Source organism: Hermetia illucens, chromosome 1, assembly GCF_905115235.1.
Source record: "Hermetia illucens chromosome 1, iHerIll2.2.curated.20191125, whole genome shotgun sequence".
Taxonomy (NCBI): Eukaryota; Metazoa; Arthropoda; class Insecta; order Diptera; family Stratiomyidae; genus Hermetia; species Hermetia illucens.
In genome coordinates, this window is record NC_051849.1 from 137,286,639 (window position 1) to 137,305,545 (window position 18,907).

Consider the following 18,907-nt stretch of genomic DNA (forward strand, 5'->3'; position numbering starts at 1 on the left):
CCTGGTCCCCTTGACTGATCCAATGCCACAGATTCTGTTAAAACGAACCTATGGCTCTTGAACCAGAAATATATAAGGACAGTCTTACAACTTTGCCAGCTTTGCCGCCAGTAGATAGGAAGAAGCTTTAGCATGCTGTAGGTTGATTTGACTAACTCTTATATTTGTAGCTATAAGAGCAATCTAATATGAAAACCGCCGCTAACTTAAAAGGCTGCTGCATTCGGTGTGGATCTCACCGGGGTTACCAGCTTGTCCTCACCTTCCACCAAAAGTTTCGCTTTCTTGCGTCCGATTTCTCTGGACATCGCCACACTTGGTGGTGAAGCAACATCCATGTCCTCATTCGCAAGAAACTTCGCTTTTTTTCGCAGTGCCTTCCGTTGTCGTCGGCTAGAAGCCCTCTCAGGTTCACGGAATCCGGGCTGCATGGATCTATTTTCACATACCGGCGCTAGACCAGTTGCGTCCACATTACGAGCTTTCCTTTCTTCCGTTTTTCTGGGTACAGGCGGAGGAGCAGGTTCTGACAGGCAAGCCTGTAGTTCCGTCTCCTTTGCAGCTGAAGTTTCCTTCTGTCGAGCCTTCCTTCCCCGTATTTTGGACGAGTTAGGTAACAGTGTCGCCGACCGACCGGCCGTAATCGGATTTCCAGTTGCTCTCATTAAGGGGGTTGCTGCACTATCCTTTCTGTGAAGTGGAGACCCTGTTTTACACAGATTTCTCCGTGGGGGAACATGAATTCGGTGAGGCCTCCAAAATCCGTGCCTCGGCCACGACCTGATTTCTCAGAGTCGCGAGTGGATTCGAAGTCTGTGACTTCTTACTGCTTGGAGAGTTACAATCCTTTGTTTCCATCTTCATATGTTTTTGGACACTCTTAGTGTAGTAATAGTGGTGCCAGAGGGGGAGACCAACCACGGTAATAGACTTTATATTTGTTAGCAACATATTATCCGAGGATCTACAATAGCTAGTCGACGAGGCGCAGTGATCATCAGGCTATCATTTTCCAAGTGAACCATCAAGAAAGTTGCAGCTGTGGATAATACTATTACAGGAGGCGAGGCTGACGAAAGACGGAAACAATAAATTATCGCAGATGTAAAGATGAAGGAAGCATGTGAAACTTGTATCCCACGCATCGCCACGAACATAACCTCGGAAAATAAAAATCTGGGCTTTGAGGGCATCCTGAACAAAAGTGTGAAATGCGATTTTATTTTGGATAATTAATAAAAAGAGAAAGCTGGCCTAAAATTCGGATCCTAACTTGTATGTGTGTGTGTGTGTCCGGATAGCTGAGTGGTTAGAGAACAAGACTGTCGTACCGAAAGTATTTGTATCGTGATATAACGTCGGATACTAGTCGTTCAGCTGTGAATGAGTAGCTGAGTCAAATCAGGGTAATAATCTTGAGCGAGGGCAATGCTAACCACACTTCTAAAGGGTACTGTAATCCTGCAGTGTACCGTTACGGTCTTGAATGAAGTGCTCTAACACACAGAAAGAATTTTGTAAGATGCTGGAATGGCTAATTAACTGTACGTATTTAAAATTTGGTTGCCTATTACCGATATATATGTTGTTTAAAAAAACCCACGGACCCTCTTCCCGCCCAACCGGATCGAGGGACGACCAACCTAAGGATGGACTGAAGGCAACATCTAAAGGCCCCCATCACAGCGATGATGCATTTTAACGCAAAGTGTGCGCGACCATGCGAAAATGTATTGCTACATTCCGATTGTCGCAAGCACTTCAAGCAATGACGCGGTGGTTCTATACTAGGTAGATCTTAAATAGAACACAGTACGAATAAAGACTGAGGACTGAGGACAGGACTCTTCGGAGTACTCGGTACCGCTCAACATCCTGCACGCAGATGTTATGTGTTGGATGGTCTCCTCTTCACAGTTGCATAACCTACAACTGGAGTTGATGATTGAGGAGTCGTGAAGAATGTACCGTTTATAAGTTTTTGTTGGGAGCGAAACATCCTGAATGGAAGCGAGGAATGCTTCGGTCTAATAGAAAAGTACACAATTAGTAAACCATTTGTTGGAGGCTTCGATGTCAACGCCTGCCAACAACAAATTTTTGATATGACCTCCGTGAATAGATTTCTCTTTCCCCATGTCGACCTTCTGTTGGACTAAAGTAACATTCGACATGACATCCCATTCTCTGCTTTTCAAGTTCAAAGTAGATAAGTTATTATCTATCATGACGGTAGCCTGATGTATTTGGCTAGAGGATTGTTTATCGAAGAAAAATACACGAAGCAATGCACTTGATTATAGTGCAATGCTTTCAAATCAAGTACCCCCTTTCTTCCTGATGACGTGGGATGGTAATCCTCAATTTCTCGGCAGCTCTATTGTGCATGTTGTTGTTTGCAAGAACTACTCTTACCCGTCTATTCACAGATTCTAAATCCGTATTACTCCACTTTTGCACACCGAAAGTATATAGAAGGACGAGAATGGCGAATGTTGATTGCCATGACCTTATTTTCCCCCAACAGCTCAAGTTTTAGGACAAGATCCGTCGTTCAAATTCCCCCAGTAACTTGGATTTCATTAATGCCACAGCAGATGTTGTTGCTTGCAATATGCCGAGGTATTTGTAGACATCGTCCGAATCCATACCCTCAATTTGGATGTTATTTTCGCTGTATCCTCCGTTATCGGTGTGTTTTGCCCGAACGTGGTCCGGATAGCTGAGTGGTTAGAGCAGAAGACTGTTGTTCGGATGGTCGCGGTTCGAATCTCACTGGTGCCAGTGGTATTTGTATCGTAATCTGACTTCGGATACCAGTCGACTCAGCTGTGAATGAGTACCTGAGTCAAATCAGGGTAATAATCTCGGGCGAGCGCAATGCTGACCATATTGCCTCCTCCAGGATGCTGTAATCCTGGAGTGTACCATTACGGCCTTCAATGAAGTGCTCTAACCCACTTCAAGGGCCTGATCCAATATGGATTGTTGCGCCAACGATTATTATTATTATTTCCCCGAACAATCGCTTTTATGCAACATTTCTCCAATCCCAACTGTATGCCGATATCCCTGCTGAACTGGTGATGTCCAAGAAGAAGGTTCTCGTCTTTGGCATACAATTTGATGTCGTCAATGTACATTAAATGACTTGGAACCCGTATTTGCTTTCATGCAGAAGATAGGATAACGGATTCAACGGCAAACAAAACTACAGTGGGCTTAAAGATTCGCCTTGGAAGATTCCACGCCTGACTGGTATCCCTTTTGATGCTTGTGAGAATACCGAAAGGTTTGGGCTTCAATTCTTCATCACCGTTCTGAGGAGAATAACCACATTCGGGTTGATTTTGTACAAGCGTAACACTTGTGGTAACCACGAATGCGATATGCACTCAAAGGTTAATTTATAATATTTGTATGCTGTCGAGATATTTCTTATGTAAAGGGATCCAAAGATCACATGTTCTCACTAAATTTCGTGACAATCGGTTTAGACGTTTCCGAATAAATGGAGTGTGACAGACAGGCAGACGGACAAACAGACATCGATTCGATTCTAATAAAGGTTTGTTACACGCAATTTTTAAAACTTCTCTTTCAAAAACGGGCCATTTTGTCAATTTTCAATTTTTTTTCATTGTTTTAGTCCTGGACATAACTGCACTCATATTGGTTCATATTTTTTTCTCATTTTTCTTTTTCATATAAATAGAAGAGCCAAAATGATTAACATCATCCAGGTGCTACTTACTTTTTGGGAGGGTCAACACCAACTGCATTTTTACAATAATGGAATTCTTTTTAAATTTTGAAAACAAATTTTCTTGTGTTTAAAATATAATAATAAGCCTAAAAAATTTAAACATCGCTCTTCGTTATTTTTTTGATAAAAACAATCCCAAAATATACCTTAATTTTGCGAGCTCTAGACCACCGAGCCCCCTTCAATTGGAACTAGAAATTATAACAAAAGTTATTATTTGTCTGCCGGCACTACTCGGTCGCTGTTGGCAAAAGCAAGACAGCGCATTGGCTACACTGATGAGTCAGTTGCTTTCCAATCACTATTTATGTATATATATTAGAAACATTTTTTATCATTTAGTTTGGATGCTAAACTTTAATAAATCGCAAAATAACTTCAGATTTCTGATTCCTGGAAGCAGTGGTGACCGAACATTTTAAATCATCACAGTAGACCCACAGAAATCTTTAGTAGAGTTGCGTTATTGCTATATTCCCTTTCTGTGACATGACTAACTTTCAATTCGTTCGTACCTCCTTGAAAAGGTCGTCCGTGTTCATTAGAGTGTGGTAAATACGCTCAGACACGTACAGTGATCCATGTGGTATTTATTAATGGCAAAATGCATTGAAACTTTTTTATGAGTTTTCGCCATGCCATACCTTCATATTTCCATTTCTAATTGCATTCCACTGGACTTGATATGCGCTATGAGTTTAAGGAACTTCAAGTATGTATACTTTTGTGCCGGGCACCTATGTAAGTATTTTTGTAGAATTATACTATGTCATATGCATACATATCACAGTAAATGTCAATTACGTTTATTGGTACAGTTTTTAATTACTTGGATGGATTTGTTTGGAAAAACAAAAGCTAACTTAGATTTTAAGTTACTATTAATAATGAAAAAACAGCATAAGTTATATGAGACAAAAATGCTTCAAGGGAGAAGCGTACCATAATATGGAAGACTGAATGGATTACGCAAGATTCGAAGGAGGTTCCAAGAGATAACACATCTAATAAACATATCCTAATATTTCACAGTGGCTTCACGTAATATCTCAAAGCTATTGATTTGTGTAATAATCTCGAGTCAACAAATAAATGCACGCAACTTCACTTGTTTCCTGACTCCACGATCAGATATGTGCACCGGAGACTACCTGGACTTATTCGATACAACAGGGCATAGCATACATTACTATCATTACTGTTGAAGTATCTATTGCAAGTTCAAGACTGTCCTCCTTATTCTCAAATACTAAGGCCTCACTAATTTCCGATATTAACATACAAAATTACTTTTCCACATGATACTATCTTTATTGATAGCTAAAACAGTTTATTTACGCCCGAGGCTAATTCCGAAGCATCATATGCGCAGTCATATCTGAAAACTACGGCATGAACTTTGCTCATAGAGAAAACTCCCGCCCACATTAAAGACTATAATTTAGCAAAAAGGAAAAAAAGCTTCAAGTAAAATAAAACAAGAATCTTTACACACCTAAACCATGCCGTGGTGCAGTTCATATACAAGGCTAAGTTATTGGCTCCTTAAGAGTCATTGACACATGCCAACATACCAAAACGCACTTCGCCACCTTCCAACATATTCGCGGATAGTAAGCTGTACTATTATCGCGTATTTTTGTTCAATTCAATATAAGTCTGAGGAAATAGCAGAAAGATAATATACTGCCTGGCCAAAAGTGATAAAATAATTTGAATTGCTTCTAGCACCATAAAACTCACCGCGAAAATTATCACTATCAAGTAGAAGTAACGCGCCGATGATAGGTGGCGAGTGCGCTAAAATTTACATTAAATGGTAGAGGAAGAGAGGCGGCTTGGGCGATCATTTCAGAAACGTTCTTTAGATAAATCTTAAAGCGTTTACAGTCTTTACCCCATCTAATATAAAAAAAAATGTCTATTATTCTCGACAAAATTTTCATCCAGTTTGTTAATAGGTGAATCTCCTCTGAAATTCTGCAGTATTCGCAGTTTCATGCAAATGCTGCTGTTCCTTCATTCGATAGTGCTGAGCTGGGGCAAAAATTTATTTAATTTTACGCGCCATTTCCCTTTACATCTGACTTGACATTTTCATTTGTATTCATCATTTTGTCTTCAATTTCCTATATTCCAGTCCAACTTCATGATTTCAAATAAATACAACTTGAAAATGTTCATTTCAAATGATCAACCTAACGTAGCTTACAAATTTGTGCCTAAACCTCTCCAACCTTCGAATCTCCTGAAACCTTAGACCCTATTTACTAATCATACCTTGGGCACCTTAACCCAAAATGAACATTGGCAGCTTTGCTTATAATATTTAGTATCACAATGTTATGTGCATGCCCATTTATACATGCAATTAGGTGCACTTTCGTCTAACGAATCGATGCCGGCAGTAAAGAAACAAGAGTTTACAATGAATTGAAGCTAATAATTCAACATATTCCTTCATTTATTTCGGAACCTACGTAATAATCTAAATTAACGGTACGCATCTGAACATTTTCACTTTATTTCGTACGCAAAAGCACAGAGAACATACATACATACATTTATCTACCTGCAAACTTGGAGCGCATATGTATATGACACGCAAAACTGAGAATGACATATAAATAACCGACAAAAGCTATGTTCTCGTTTAGAGTTTGAGCTTTTATAATTTAAGACGGTTAAATTTATTGTGGTACTGATGCATATCACTATACATATATTTTTTTTCTAAACATCCAAGGAGGTAGAAAAATCTTAGAAAGACTCTTTAACACCAGCCTCAAACCACCATTTAGGGGTTACTTCGCGGGGTACGTTTCCGTTTAGGCACCCGTGCTTCTCGCCCTGTCAGTTTGACTGACCTGCTATTTCTCTATTTTATAATTGCAGAGAAAACCGTAAGTAAATTCTCTTTCGACCTCAGCATCACCACAACTATAGGTTCCTTCTCTCCATAGCGAAACTTGGGCAGTGAAATGTCACATACAGGACAATTAGATGAATCATCCAGTCCAAAGCAGTACAGATACATACTTTTGGAGTCCCTGTCCCGTAAGCAATCGGGTAATGTGGTTGTCGGTTTCTCCATGTTTCCGCTCAAGCCATACCCTTCGAAAACTCGTTCCATCTGCGTGGCCGGAAATCCCGCGACCCTGACATTGCCGCATTCTTGCATTATTATTTGTGCCCTTCCATACGTCTTGTATGATATAGCATACACATTTCTTTCGCCAGATCATTGACTAGGTTCATGTCCGCCACCAGCGGTAAGCCGAATTCACGTGCTTCCTTCTCTGAAAGTTTTTTTTCACCCTAGGGCCTTGCTGTACGCCAGTTGGATGCCTTTAATCATGGCCCTTATATTCTAATTAATACTCCGGCGTCCTCTAATAAATTCGCAAAGCTCCAAGCCTGCAAAAACCGCCGGTGCTGGGTATGCGAAACCCTGCAGAGTAAATATATCTAATGTTCGCTTTTATTTCTGAGTATCGTACTTGGTACGCATATGTACAGTAAACCAATTAAAAAGTTGAACAGCTTCTGCAGCACACTTTAAAGTCGAAAACCATATAATAATAATAATAATCGTTGGCGCAACAATCCATATTGGATAAGAACCTTGAAGTATGTTAGAGCACTTCATTCAAGACCGTAACGGTACACTACAGTACACTGTAGGAGGCAATGTGGTCAGAGATTATTACCCTGATTTGACTCAGGTCCTCATTCACATCTGAATCGACTGGTGCCCGACTCACGATACAAACCCCACTGCCACCAGTGAGCCTTGTGCTCTAACGACCCAGCTATCTGGACACTCGAAAACCATATGATATTTTTAAATGAGTTATGAAAGAAAAATCAATAACTCTTTATGGATGTTTTCTACCGGTATTATTATTTTATTAATTCAATGTTACAAAGAAATATTACAGAAAAACCAAAAAATGAGCATTTATCGCAGCCAAAAAAAACACTTTAAGTTATATTAAGCCAACGGTTAAACACGGCAGTGGCAGTATCATGATGCGGGGTACAATTTCGTATATCTAGAATAAATTTAATGGGAGTTTTCTTGATTTCCCAGATATTGGAAGAGGGTAGCCTAGATTTTATACATTTGCATTACATGCTTTTTCAGATTTTTCGGTCGAATAGGTTCTGAGATAGAAATCTGTTACACTTTATCGCGCCTACATTTTGGGTTCTAACTCCCTTATCTTTCAGCTGATATGGAAAACTACGTCAGTTTTAAAAATTAGTAATTGAGCCCTATCATTCGATACCCAACATGACCAAATTTACACCACACGAGGTAGAAAATTGACGAATAGCAAGCACCGCCGGATCAAAGCCACTTAAATGTGAAAACTACATCGCGATTGTGTCGGACATATTCTGTTTTCCTATCGAGTGCAAAAACAAACGTCGTCATTTCCATTCTTGTTCCCGGATTAGTAGTGATAAGTTGTGGGTTACGAGTAAATAAATGCGCCTCCGAGAGCGCCCTTATCACTTTGGAAAGTGTCCGGTAATTTCCAATCGTAAACTCAAGAAAAATCGGGAAATTCAACCCCCATGACAGGTAAATCCGAGACTTTTATTCTACATCACAGCCTTTAGTGGCCGTGTTTGGCGCTGGCGTCGATGTGTGCCTCAGAAGCGCCTCGACCGCTTGTTGGGAACCGTGACAGGGCGGTACCTGTGCAAGATGAGCATGCTGCCATACCCGCGGTAACAACATCGTCCATCGAATCCACCCCGACTCTGACCGTTTTCGAGAATGAACGCACCATATCGGCGATCAGATCAACTATATGAAGGAGTGTCCGGATAGCTGAGTGATTAGAGCGCAAGGCTATCGAACGGAAGGTCGCGGTTCAAATCTTATTGGTGGCAGTGAGACTTGTGTCATGACTTGAAGTCGGATACCAGTCGACTCAGTTGTGAATGAGTACCTGAGTCAAATCAGGATAATAATCTCGGACGAGCGAAATGCTGACCACATTGCCTCCTGCAGTGTACTGTAGTGTACCGTTACGGTCTTCAATAAAGTTCTCTAACATACTTTAAGGCCTTGATCCAATATGGATTGCTGCGCCAATGATTATTATTACTATATGAAGGATACTTGATCCATCATATGGTTGATCATCATCATCATCGATGGCGCAAAAACCGGTATCCGGTCTAGGCCTCCCTTAATAAAGAACTCCAGACATCCCGGTTTTGCGCCGAGGTCCACCAATTCGATATCTCTAAGAGCCGTCTGGCGTCCTGGCCTACACCATCGCTCCATCTTAGACAGAGTCTGCCTCGTCTTCTTTTGCTACCATAGATATTGCCCTTATAGACTTTCCGAGTTGGGTCATCCTCATCCATACGGATTAAGTGACCCCGCCTACCGTAACCTATTGAGCCGGATTTTATCCACAATCGGAATCGTCCATCCTCATTTAGGGGGCCAAAAATTCTTTGGAGTATTTCTTCTCTCGAACGCGGCCAAGAGTTCGCAATTATTCTCGTTAAGAACCCAAGTTTCCGAGGAATACATGAGGACTAGCAAGATCTTTGTCTTGTACAGTAAGAGCTTTGACTCTATGGTGAGACGTTTCGAGCGGAACAGTTTTTGTAAGCTGAAATAGGCTCTGTTGGCTGACAACAACCGTGCGCGGATTTCATCATGGTAGCTGTTGTCGGTTGTCATTTTCGACCCTAGATACGACGAGATCACTATGTTCAGCTTATAATACAACGATCTTTGATGTGTTAGCTACGGGGACACATTCGGCTCACCCTGATGGACATACGGAATTTAGGTATCAGTATCGCCGCAGGGCCACAATATCATCTGGCCCCCCACGAAGAAAAAAAGAAGACGGGGCCGCTTGTCGGGTAGATGTCCGAATCGGCTCAGAGCTGATCGTTCCCCGTCCGTTCCTCGCGCATTAAGTTTTTTGTGAGTTCCATACTCAGTGGTATTACTCCGCCTTGGGACTCCACGTCTCTATTAGAGTAGTTTACCCCGGGTGGGTTTTGTTTTGTTGACTCGTGAGTCAAGTCAAGGCACATGATTAAATATCTGTGTCTTGACAGGGAGGTAATATGTGATAATATATGAATCAAGCACCCCGGCCCACATCTCGCCGAACTGCCAGCATTCCGGTTAGCTCTAGCATGTGCTGTCCGATACCATATATTATCTCGCGTAGTCGTTGTTTACGAGTGGTGGGGCAGTTTGTTGGACCGTGTTGGTGCTAAGATGATGCAACACTGGACGTAACACCGGATCTAGTTCTTCTTCCCTATGAGCTTGCTTCCTGATTATCAAACCTCAATTATTGGGTATCTTCTGATGACCCCTACAGATTTCCAAAATATAGTTCCAGGTTTAGCTCTATGAACGTATGTTTGCATTTCTAGAACTGTCGCTGCAGCAATTTATAGTTATTAGGCATTGTTTGATCATCAAAAGTTTTACTATTTTTGTGTTTGTTATTAGGTTTAGGTCTTGTAAGTGACTGCTTTTGAAGAACCTCTACAGATATAACCTTGCTGCTGCACACCGAAATGGATTCTCCGTCCTGGTCTGTCGAAGTGTCCTTCCCTCATATAGATGACAATCCATCATGTGTAATTTTCTCCGTCTCTTAGATTTTGTCATGGAAAAGTAAGTAGATTCCATTCATTGCAATACCAGCGGACTCAAAACAAAGGTGGAGGAGAGCCATTCCAAAAAGCGAATAGCTTTCATTTAATAGCTAATGTCTTACACTGTGAAATAGTACCCCTGAAGAAATTACCGGAGTTGTAAGGTATATATCCCCAGGAAGACAGTTAACGCGGGCAGTTTTCTCCGCTCAACGCTGTGATGGCAAACATTATTTCGGTTTCGTTTAGAGGAGCACACCATCGTCAAGTCTTCATCTAATATCATATGTTAAGAATCGTGCTGAGGTTCCCATCTACCTTTTAAACTGCTCATTGTGGATGAGAGGCCAACCATAACGGTCCATCGAAAGGTGAATGACTAGCTATAAGCTTTTTCTTGATGTGGTATATAGTGTCGAAATCTTTGTTATTTGCGACAGTTTCTGCTTGCCTGAGGAACTCAAAGGAAGTCAAATCGCTACTCAAAAAATTCTGAAACATATCAAACAACACCATGCCCAACGAGTGGCACGTGTTATCCGATTTCACCAAGTGAAGAATGACTCAAGATGTTGAGCATCGTCTGGTTCAGCCGGGTAGTGACACATATAGACCGATTTCTTCAATTGTGTAATAGAAATTGGGTTTTATGTATATATATATACGACGTACTGAGCCATCGTATTAGACCTCTAGGGCTCATTAGGTTGTGGGGAGGGGTTTAAAAGGGCAATATCTATGGCAGAAAACATGGTAGGCCCGCTACAGATGGCGCGATGACATAAGCCAGGACGCCAGACAATTTTAAAACATGTCGAATTGGCGGACTTCGGCACTACACCGGAGTTTCTTACCATATACCGGTCGCCGCGCTGTTGATGATGATGATCAACGAAAAAAATACTACATTTGATTTGAGTCTTGTTGATTTTCACCCACAAGTGAAGATAGGCCTATAATTTTCTCGTTCTGCTTTATGATCTTGTTTTGCCAGGATAGAAATTGGTAAACAAGAAATGATAGTGTGGCCCTAAGAATACCAAACATTAACATCCCCAAGTAAATTAGGAGCGGTGAATCAAAACGAACCGGATTCAAGTTGCAGTTTCCTGCCATCATAAATAAAAGTATATATTTGATTGAGCGAGAATATTATGGGCTTTTGAAATTTGCACATGTTATTCAATAACGTTATGTATGGCCTCTCAACTTGACAAGAATTTTATCAATATCGGATGCTTAGGCAAAGTTATTAGAGCACCTCAGACCACTCCCATCCGACAAAAGGCTTTAACAAGAAACTTGAGGCTCTTAAAGTAGCCTTTTTATTGTTTTTCGTGAAGGAGGATACAAATACCTTAGTGGGGCTATTGATGGTACACTGTTTCGTAAACTATTATCTGGAGAAAATTATGATGGTGAACTCAGATGTCTGTATTCAATATAAGGAAGGAGCGTGCCTACAATTCATATGGCAAAGATACCTCGGACATGCCTTCTTTAACGAGAAATCTGAAACTTCAAGCAAAGGTCTGCGAGCGATACTGGCAGGTGTTCGCTGAATAGACATATGGGCGTGAAGAAATTCAGCGGTGAAAATTCTATCCACAAGCGACGCTGGCCATTTTCAGCGAATAAACCAACACCAATGATTCTTTTCAAATGTCTTTTAAAAAAAGTATGATATGCGGAATACATGCTGTCATTTAGGTAAGAACACATACCCTTCCATGTCCTTCTGTACGAAAGAAGGATGCGTCCGCTGTTGCTCACAGGCGGCTTATAACAATCGCTGCCGTGCTAAAGCACAGCTCTTTGTTTTGGCCACGCCCGTATAAATTGCTTCTCAAAAATCAAGCAATTTTATTCGTTTCAAACTTTGAATGTGCAACGTGTTATGACTTGCTGGAAAAATATCAGCAAGACGTATCCACAAGGAAAGCTAATCGTAGGCACCTGCTCGATGGTAGAATCTCTGGAACTAAAGTAGCTAACACTCCTTAATAATTCTATTCGAGCCGGATTCCTGGCGAAAGGCAATTATTTCGTCAAGCCTTCTGGGGGAGGGGAAAAATAAAAGGCGAAATCGAAGAAAGAAAGAAAAAGATTCCAAATAATTAAATGTAACTTTTAGACAGTTATTTCCCTAGTTATTAACTGCTAAGCCAAATTATTGTTTTTTTTTCTTCTCTTAGACTCCCAGTAAGAATTCAGAGAAAGAACATCTCGTTTATTTGTAGGCTATAGATATGTTGATTCAGAGGGATATTGGGACAGGAGGTACCACAAGGCAGTATTGGGGTACCGGGGATGATCTTCCTGTCGACATCCAATGCGTAGTTTCCATCATGGATGTAACCATTGGATAGCATGGTCGTTTTCGGGTTTCGAAGCTAATTGCTTTGCGATTTCCAGAAGCCGCAAATTAAAAGTCGTGGTTTTTGACATTATAACGTAAGGGACTAAAATTAGAAGACCCAGTTAAGTGCTTAGCAAAGGAATGAGGTCCATATACTGCATGACCACCCCTCCACCTCGGGCTCGCCGATTCACAAAATATTTAATTGGAATATTCAATAAAGTTTGGTGTCAATTATTGAAAGACATTCACCACAGATTTATGCCATTACTACATTATGATCTTCTAGCCACGCAAACGTGGTAAGAAAGACAATAGCTTCCATAATCATTTCGATACCTGGGAAGATTTTTGAGCGAAGCTGATTTGGATATAACCAGTTACACCAACACCTCAAATACCCTCAATGCGAATACGATCCGGTTCCGTTCCCACCAGGCCATTCTTAAGCCACACTTCGGTACCATTAAAAGCGGAATTTTAATATCGAAATGTTCTTGCATAAGTTCTCTGGAAACTTGCTAGATGACACAAGAGGCAGGTTACCATTTGTTCTTGCATCTTAAGATATTTTCAAATAAAAGCCATCTTAATGCGAAAAACTAATCCGAACTGTTCGAGAATATCAAGTCAATTATCATTTACAGAATGCACAAACAGGTTAAGCCTTTTATTGTTATGCATTACCCTTGCGCAGCCTCCAAAGACGCATTTATTAGCAATTCTGTATCGAATTTACAATAATTTACATTCCATTCAGCAAAGTGGAGAGTGGTGGTTTTATCATTTTTACTTGTGAAAGATTTGCTATGTTTTATACATAATCTTACATCAGATTTTGCGGAAACCAAAGTGAATCAAGCGTGTGTATCATTATTAAGGCATCCGAGAGAAGCAAGGGTATTTATGGCGTTTCCTTTCTGTTAGTAATGTTAGATTTCTGGCGAGGTTCCGGTTTGACCGATTGCGCTAATGCTGATAGCTTTGATATCATGTATATTGCTGTATAATCGGTTTTCATCTAAAACACGATTTTCTAATTTATGCAAACAGTTTGAGAGCTACCTTGCGGTTTTCGATATTCACTTCAAAGATTTCTCTGCCTTTTTGCCTGTTATAAGTTCCCTGTTCAACATCTTCAGGCAAAAGGTCTACTGCTATTCTGAGGTACCTTTTTGCTAGATATTTTTCCTTCCAATTTCGCTTTCCTTCGAAACGCCTCTAAACTAAACCAAACTATAATGAAAATTCCACATAAGGTAATACAGAAACTTTGGCGAAGTCCAGAAAGTTTCAATACATTATTATTGGCTTTGATTTGACCTGCTCCGCCTAAGTGAACACGACACCTGAATTATTCGAGAAGCGAAGATGTATCTGCGCTTATTCCGCCATTGAAAGTTCGTTTTCAAGAGTTCGCATGATAATGAACTATGTCACCACTTCAATATGGGCTCACTAAAATCTAGCTACGTATAGACACGATCAGGAACATGGCTTTAAATCTATTCAACAGCTCTATTGCATGCATGTTGGATGCAGTTTCAATCATAGTGATAACACTCGAGATATACGCGGACTCGGATTATTCGGAGGTTTCGCAACTTGTACCGGTCGACAAGAATATTCTCCCCATCACAATCTGGATATTGTGTACCTGTGACCTAGCCTTTGGCTATCGAAAAAGAACAATTATTGACGTCTGGAATGTGCACAAGTCCCCAGATATTTCGCTTTCTCCAACTGGAGCCAGAATTTCAACCATATAAGCTGGACATTCGACGAAGTAAGATGGTAAGACTTTGGAGGGTATTTCTCTCCCTTTTGCGGCAATATGCTTTTCAACTCGGGAAAACCAAATGGTAGCAGACGCAAATCCGGGGTCGGGTTGTTTCTGACCTTGGCCCTGGGAACCGGTTTCTGACAGGATTCTGACTGCAAGATTGCGGTCCAGGTCAAGCAGCATCACAATTGTACAGTACTATGTGTCGGCAGAGACTTTCAATATAGTAAAGAAGGATGCTTTCTGCGGGCAATTACAGTGTAGTGCCAGCGAATTATGAACACCGCTGGCTTTAATGCAACTTTGAAATGTAGTGTATGTAGTTTGGTGATATGTATATTTGTTTCTGCTTCTTCTTATTTGCCAACGTCTGCACTTTCTACTGCCTCTAGAAAAAGTACTGTTATGTTTCACTTTGCGCTGTTGAATATGAACGTGGTGGTCAAAGGGTAGTATAGGTCCCAGGGCGAAACGTGGATTGGTATCCACGATGGAGCATAAAACCTGAGAAATGCCTGCTGAACTAACACCAACAGCTCTACTACCAAACCCTATCTCCACCTCCACGTGGTGACCGCTGAGAGCTCTTTCTTAACGAAAAGCTGCAGATGGAGAAGGATGAAGGCGAGTCTCCCGCGCCTAAAACCGGGACAAATTGTACCAATTGGTCCTCCAGGTTGGGGGTTGGGTGGGACTGACAACCCTACAAGGAAAACAACGTGTTACGAAGCCACAACAGCCTCGGACTGGACGGATTATACAACGACAAACCCGGCAACGATAACGGAAGAACGATTTGCGCATTTTCTCATGGAACGTGCGCTCCCTATACAGAGATGAAGCTGATAAGTAGCTAGCCGATACCCTGTCCCAATATAGGGCTGATGTAAAGCGTTACAGGAGATGCATTGGACAGGGACCGGTTTCCTAGAGAAGAGCCGCTACACTATATATTATAGCGGCCATCCAGTAAACCATGTGATTGGAGTAGGTTTCTTATTCAGCCAAAAAATGAAACCTGTTGTTATCGGCTTTGAAAACATGGCAGGCTATACACTCTGCGCTTGCGAGGCAAGTTTAGAAATATAAGCCTCATTAAAGTTCACGCCCCTACAGAGGACACTGCAGAGTCGGAAAAGGATACCTTCTACGAGGCAGTAGAACGAACCCTCGAACCCTGTCCCAGATATGATATCAAAATCATACTTGGGGATTTTGACAGACAAGTAGGGATAGAGCCCGTATTCAGGCGAAACATTGGCTCCCATAGCTTACATCAAAATACAAATGATAACGGACTGCGGATTTTTCAATTAGCAGGGTCACACGAAATAGTTGTTGGAAGTACCTGGTTTGCGCGGAAAACGGTCCACAAACATACATGGGCCTCTCCAGACGGGACCACTTTCAACCAAATTGACCACGTGTTGATCGAACGCCGGCACTTCTCAGCCTTGATGAATGTCAGAACATATAGGGGGGCCAATATAGACCCGGATCACCATCTCGTTGGCATGGTGCTCCGAGCTCGAATAACAATACCACCCAGAATTCCCTCTGACAATCAGGTGAGAGTGAACACTAAAGCCATCCACAACACAGCCCTCCGCGAACCTATAAGAGGACCTGGAGATGAAGCATCAACAAATGATCTTGACAACCACCTGAAGAACGTTATCATAAATACTGCCGCAAACATACTTGGTCCCAGCCGCAAAAGAGTCGGAACGGCTGGTTTGACGATGAATGTAAGCTAGCAACGGAACGGAAGAATGCTGCATACGGAGTAATGTTGCATTCTCAAAGAACTCGGGCACGGGCAGAGACTTATCACGAACTCCGTCGAGCGGAGAAGCGACTTTACAGACGGAAAAAGGAAGCCTGGGAGAACCAACAAGTCTGTGAACTAGAAAAGTACAGGGAACAACCGCACCAGGCGCGCAAGTTTTACCAACAATAAAAATAAAACTAGGTAGCTTGCTCCTACTACCAGGTAGTAGGAGCAAGCTACCTAGTTTTATTTTTATTTAGAAGAACTACAAGCATCGGAACGATAACTATTTTACCAACAAGTCAGCAGAATGAAGCCTTATACACCTCCTGCCGAGACAAAGAGGGAAATCTGATTTCCGACAGAATGGGCATATTGGAGCGATGGGTTGAGTACTTTGATGAACTACTGAACAACCAGAACATCGGCGAGTTGGAGGTCCCGCCAACTGAAGACGACGGACAAATACTGCCACCACCAAGTTTAGGAGGAACAGCCCGTGAAATTCATCGGCTAAAAAATCATAAGTCGCCAGGAGCCGATGGAATTACAACCGAATTGGTTAAATATGGAAGCGACCAGTTATACCAAGTGGTTCATCAACTTGTACTCAAGGTATGGGACAGCGAATCAATGCCTGACGATTGGCAACGAGGCATTATCTGTCTCATACATAAAAAGGGAGATATCACACAGTGCAGCAATTATAGAAGTATCAGCAATTATCTCCGCTATCTTGCTAGGCCGGATTACCCCATACGCCCAGAACATCATTGGCATACCAAAGAGGCTTCACTCCAGGCAAATCAGCGACAGATCAGATTTTCTCTCTGCGGCAAGCGATGGAAAAACTGTTGAAATATGGACACCAGTTGCACCAAAATTCATCGACTTTAAAGCCGCCTATGATAGCATAGCCAGGTTAAAAGTGTACACGGCCATGAGGGAATTCGGTATCCCGACGAAACTAATAGGACTGACCAGGACTGTGCGAGGCCAGATAAAAGCAGCAGGATCACTCTCAAGACTATTCGACATCAACAACGGTCGACGACAAGGGGATGCCCTATCATGCGTCCTCTTTAACCTGGTCCTCGAGAAAGTGATCCGTGATGCTGATATAAATGCAAGAGGTACGATCCTCTTTAATTCCACCCAACTACTGGCCTATGCTAACGATATCGACATCATGGGAAGAACCACCCGAGACGTACAAACTGCCTTCATCTAGATCGAGCAGGCGGCGCGAGATCTTGGGCTGCACATCGATGAAGGCAAGACAAAATACATGGTGGCAACGTCAGCACCGAAGGCGAACCAACCAACAACATCGAACCGCACTGGTCAAACTGGAAGAATAAGGATAGGAGAATACAACTTTAAGACCGTTGACAAATTCTCCTATCTAGGGTCGAAAATCACAACCGATAACAGCTACCACGATGAAATCCGCGCACGGTTGTTAGCAGCCAACAGAGCCTATTTCAACTTACAAAAACTGTTTCGCTTGAAACGTCTCACCATAGGGTCAAACCTCTTACGGTACAAGACAATGATCTTACCAGTCCTCATGTATTCCTCGGAAACTTGTGTTCTTAGCAAGGAAAATTGCGAATTCTTGGCCGCGTTTGAGAGAAGAATCCTCCGAAGAATTTTTGGCCCCCTTCATGAGGATGGACGATTCTGTAGCCTACACAATGACGAAATCTATGAGCGATACCATGACCGTCCGGTTGTGGATAAAATCCGGCTCAATAGGTTACGGTGGGCGGGTCACTTAATCCGTATGGATGAGGATGATCCCACCCGGAAAGTCTATAAGGGCAATATCTATGGTAGAAAAAGAAGACGAGGCAGACCCTACCTAAGATGGAGCGATGACGTAAGTCAGGACGCCAGACAGCTTTTAGGGATATCGCATTGGTGGACCTCGGCGCAAAACCGGAATGCCTGGAGTTCTTTATTAAGGCAGGACTAGATCGGATAGCGGTTGTTGCGCCGTTGGTGATGATGATGATGACAGTTTGTACTCATGTCATGTTTTGCGAATTATATAAAGAAGCGGTTAATAACTGCAAGCCGCTTCGGTCGCGCTGCTCTTAACGCAGAGGTGAGGCAGTGTCTGACGAGTTGTCTCCGCCCTGGTACGACACTGGAAAGCCGTCATCGCTTATTTTTAATTAGATTTAACCGGAAAATACACGAAGAAGCTGGTAGAAGAAACTTACGGACTCAGCCACTAAATGCAATGATTACTATCAGTGACCTCAGAAAAGACCCGGGACTGGCTGTGGGATAACAAGGACGAAGAAGAGGCACTATGTAGGGTAATGACATTCACTTGATGACGAATCGAATTATAATAATAATAATGTTTCTATCTTCGAACAGTTTAAATGCAAAGCGGCTAATCAGGACTGCAGAAGTCGTTGCTCTACTATTGTTGTATGTTGGAGCATCGTAAACAAAAAAGAAGGCATCATATTGATTGTCTTAATATATCTTCTATCTTTAGCTAGTTTTTCGATAAGTTATACCCAGAAAGTACTGCAAGAGCACCACGTCAGAAGC

General features: G+C 41.9%; 1 protein-coding gene across 2 annotated transcripts in view; it reads right to left on the bottom strand.

The window, feature by feature from the left end:
- LOC119650478 (protein expanded) overlaps positions 1-18,907 on the bottom strand; it is a 161,490-nt gene that overhangs the window by 117,773 nt on the left and 24,810 nt on the right. The window lies entirely within an intron of this gene.